Source organism: Prionailurus bengalensis, chromosome D3 (assembly GCF_016509475.1).
Source record: "Prionailurus bengalensis isolate Pbe53 chromosome D3, Fcat_Pben_1.1_paternal_pri, whole genome shotgun sequence".
Classification (NCBI taxonomy): Eukaryota; Metazoa; Chordata; class Mammalia; order Carnivora; family Felidae; genus Prionailurus; species Prionailurus bengalensis.
Window position 1 is genome coordinate 94,454,009 of NC_057356.1, and position 5,013 is coordinate 94,459,021.

A 5,013-nucleotide genomic window follows, 5' to 3' on the forward strand; every position below is an offset into this window, starting at 1 on the left:
TTTTCTAACTGGATGATATATTCATTGATTAAAATTTGGTATTAGATATTTCTACTATTATTGTATTACTGTCTATTTCTCCCTTTAAGTCTGTTAATGTTTGTGGTATATGTTTAGGAGCCTGTATGTTGGGTGCATAAGTATTTACAAACGTTATACCTTTTTATTGGCTTGACCCCTTTATCATTATGTAATGCTCGTCTTTGTCTCTTATTACAGTGTGCTTTAAAGTCTATTTTTTTCTGATCAAGGTATAGCTACCACAGCTTTCTTTTGGTTTTCATTTGCATTATTCCATCCCGTCATATTCAATCTCTGTGTGTCCTTATATCTAATGTGAATCTCTTGTAGGCAGCATATAGATGGGTCCTGGATTTTTTTTAACCATTAAAATGATTTTTTATCTGTTTATTGAACTATAACACAAATACAAAAAAGCACACAAACCACAAATGCACAGGGCAATAAATTTTTACAAAATGAATACGCCAAACACAAGAAAGAGAATGTGACCAGATCCCCAGAAGTCCTCGTGCTGCCTCTCAGACACCCCCCTGCCCTGCTCCTCAGTGATAATTACTGTCAATTAGTACTTGATGACCTTTACATAAATGAAATAATTCAGTATGTTTCTTTGTGTTTAGCTTTTTTGGTTCAACATTATGCTTGGACATTCATTTATGTTGCAGTACATAGCTGTGGTTTGTTTTTATTCCTGCAAATATTCCATCATAAGAATACTTATTATTTATTTGTCCATTATTTATTTGGGCATTTTGTGCTTTTGGTTTCGGACTATTAGCAATTACTGCTACAAACATTCTTGTACGTGACTTGTGTTGCACTTGGGCCCATACTCCTGTCAAGTGAATTTTTTTTTTAATTTAGCCACTCTATGTCTTTTGATTGGAGAATTTAGTCCATTTACATTTAATGTAATATTTAATGTAATTATCTATAGGTGTGTATTTACTGCTATTTTGTTAATTGTTTCTTGGCTGTTTTGTTGTTCCTCTGTTTCCTCTTCTCTTTCTCTCTTACTTTGTGGTTTGATGACTTTTCTGTAGTGGAGTGTTTAGATTTCTTTCTCTTTATCTTTTTTGTATCTACTACAGGTTTTTGCTTTGTGGTTATTATGAGGCTTACATATAACAATCTATATTTATAACCGTTTATTTTAAGTTGAAAGTAATTTAAGTATGCACACATTCTAAAGCTGTACATTTTTACTCCCTACCACATTTTGAGGTCACATTTTACTTCTTTTTATCTTGTGTATTCCTTAGCTAATTATGTCATTATAGTTATTTTTTTAATGTTGACTTATTTTTGAGAGATAGAGTGCAAGTGGAGGGGGTAGGGGGGAGAGAGGATCTGAAGCAGGTTCTGTGCTGACAACAGAAAGCCCGACCCTGGGATTGAACTCAAGAACTGTGAGATCATGACTTGAACCAAAGTTGGAAGTAGATGCTTAACAGACTGAGCCACCCAGCTGCCCCTGTCGTTATAGTTATTTTTACTGCTTTTGTCTTTTAACGTTCATACCAGCTATAAGTAATTAACTACCATTACTATATATTTACCTTTACCAATGAGATTTATGCTTTCGTGTGTTTTGTTACTAATTAGCACCCTTTCTTTTCAGCTTAAAAACATCCCTTTAACATTTCATGTAAGTCTGGTTCAGTGGTAATGAACTCCTTTAGCTTTTGCTGTCTGGAAAACTCTCTCTTTCCCTCAATTCTGAACGATAACTCTGCTGGGTAGAGTAATCTTGATTGGAAGTTCTTGATTGGAAGTGTTTTGAATGTTTTGTGTTACTCCCTTTTGACCTACAGAGTTTCTGCTACAAAATCTGCTGAGTCTTGTGGGCATTCCCTTGTACCGAACAAGTTGTTTTACTTGCTGCTTTGAAGATTCTCTGTCTTTAACTTTTGACATTTTAATTATAATGCATCTCAGTGGGTCTCTTTGGGTTCATCTTATTTGGAACTCTCTAGGCTCTCTTGGATCTGGATGTGCTTCTTTCCCCAGTTAGGAAAGCTTTCAGTCACTATTTCTTCAAATAATTTTCTGCCCCTTTCTTTCTCTCTTCTCCTTCTGGGAGTCCTATCATGTGGGTGTTAGTCCATTTGATGTTGTCCTATAACCCCTTAAGCTATCTTTACTTTTTTTTTTTTTTTCATTCTTTTTTCTTTTTGCTGCTCTGATTGGGTGAGTTCCACTGCCCTGTACTTGAGTTCATTGATTCTTTCTTTGCTTCATTTAGTCTATTGTTGAACCCCTCTAATGTATTTTTTTGTGTTTATTTATTTATTTTGAGAGAGAGAGGGAGAGAGAGAGAGAGAATGAGCATGAGTAGGGGAGAGGCATACAGAGAAGGAGAGAGAGAATCCCAAGCAAGCTTGGTGCTATTAGTGTGGAGCCTGATGCGGGCTTGATCTCATGAACTGTGAGATCATGACCTGGGCTGAAATCAAGAGTCAGACGCTTAACCAACTGAGCCACCCAAATACCCCACCTCTAATGTATTTTTAAGTTCAGTTATTGTATTCTTCATCCAGTGACTTCTGTTTGGTACTTATATTTTCTATCTCTTTATTGAACTTCTCACTGTATTCATCCATGCTTCTCTCAAGTTTGGAGAGCATCTTTGTGACCATTACTTTGAATTCTTCGTGAGGTGAACTACTTATCTCCATTTCATTGAGGTTATTTTCTGAGGTTTTATGTTGTTCTTCTGTTTGGAATATATTCCTGTTTCCTCATTTTGCTTGTTTCTCTCTTTGTGTTTCTATGGATTAGCTGAAACAGCCATCTTTTCCAGTTTTGAAGAAATCGTCTTGTGTAGATGAACCTTACTGCTTAAACTTACTGTAGCTCTTGGTTGTCTCTCAAACCTTTGTGATTGTCCAAGCAGCCCATTTTAATAGCTCCCAGTTGTTGAGTGTGCAAGGCCTGTTAGTGTCCCAGTGGGTGGAGTCTCAGTCAGCATGTAGATTCGGGCTGATTGGAAGCTATACACTCAGGTAGCAGATTTCAAAGTATGCAAATATATACAGTCCTGAGAGACCACGAGCATAAGCCCTTTTGGCCACAGAACAGGTGATCTGGAGGTCCCCAGGCCTGTGTTCCCTGAGAGCATCTCTGTAGCTTCTAGATGTGTGCCAAACCTGAAGCTTGCCCGTGAGGCTGAAGTTCCAGGACAAGCAAATAGGCCTGTTTTACAGGGCGACTAGGGATGTGTTCCAGTCTGCGGTGCCATGGGGGTGGCAGCCTACCCAGAACTAGCTGCCTTTTACAGTCCCATGGGACCCAGGAACGCAAGCCTCCTGGCCACCAGAGTCATTCAAGGAGGTGTTCTGGGGTGGCAGCCACAAAGACTAGGACACCCGATGTGAGAACTAGGGCACCAGGCATGTGTCAGAGCTCCCCTCCGAGGGATGCTGGCAGCCTGGAGCATGGCAGAGGGATGAAGGTAAAACCACCTTCCAAGGGCTCTGGAAGGCTTTCCAGTCAAGCCTTAGATGTGTGTTTAACCAGAAGCCTGCTCCTCGGGCTGCAGCATCGATGACAGCTTACAGCCCTCTTTCTCCAAAGAACTGAACTCCTGGCTCTGTTGTCTCTTGCTCTGGCCTGGGAGTGGTGGCCGTTTGAGAACTCTTTCTGTACTGGTCACAGGCCTAGGGGACCCATGAGCACAAAGCCCCACTACTTAGCACAAAGCCAGGTGATGAAGAGGTGGTCCCTGGCAGCAAGTGCAAAACTTGGGGTGCCAGAAAGGTGTAAGCTCATTCCCGGGAGACCCCAGTGAGGGACAGAGGTAGAGGGGAAGCAGAAGGGTGGTGTCCCCTGGCCTGTGCTCCCTGAGAGCACCTCCATGGCCTCTAGGTGTGTGCCACACTGGTCTGCCACTTTCTCAGAGACGGACGTATGTTTCGGGCTGCCGTCTGTGTGGTGACCTCAGGACAGTATTCTGCCAACAAGTGTCTCTCTGATTGTTACAGTCCCGTGGGACCCCAGAACACAAGCCCCCTGGCCTCCAGAACCAGAATTTTGAGGGGTGTTCCTTGGCTGCAGCTGCAAAAACCGGGGCACCAGATGCCTGTAAAAGCTTTCTGTGGAAGATACTGTTATTGTGGAGAGTGGAAGAGGGAGAGCATAAAAATGGTGCCTGCCAGGGCCTGTGTCCTTGGGAAATATGCCAACAGGCCGGGCTCCTGGGGCCGATGCTTTCAGATTAGTAAATGGACCTCTGACATAAAGTCTGGCCACTTTTCAAACAGCTGCTTCTGCACTGGCCCTGGGGTGGGGAGTCTATGCAAGCCTTTTAAGAGGTATTTCTCAGGCTGCTACAGCCCTCTGGGTCTCCCGGTTACCTGCTCCATTGCTTTTCAAAGCCGGATGTTTTGAGGGCTTGTTCCTCAGGTGCAGGTCTTAAAAGTTGGGGTGTCTGATGTGGGGTAGAACCCTTTGCTGCTCCGGGAGAAGGTCTGGGTTTGTGAGTTCCCTCCCGATTGTGGGTTGCTGTGCCGGGGGTGGGTTTACAGTGAAACCAAGTCTTAGCCTCTGCCACCCACCATGATGTGGCTCTTTTCTTGTTTCTGGATATGCAGCGGCTGCTCAGCTGGTTGTCAGAGGAGAGGAACCTGGTCCATATGTAGCTGTGGGTCCAGCGTGTCCATGGGAGGGGTGAGTCAGAGTCTGGGTTTTGATGGCTGTACTGGGGCAGGAGATGTCCTTGTTTGTAGGACGTTGTCACTGACAGTCCTGGGGCAGGCCTTTGGTAGCACACTCCAGCTCTTTTGGCTGTACTTGTAACTTTTCTGTGAGATTCTTGTTGTTTTTTTTGAAACTCCGAGGGTATTCATACCTTTTGCTACAGTGATTTCATTTCTGGCAATCTGTCCTAGGGAAATAATCAGAAACCTAAGCTAAGATTTATGTATATAGCTCCCGTACTTTTTTGTAATATGAACTGTAAATAACCCGGTATCTGTCAGGAAAATGGCC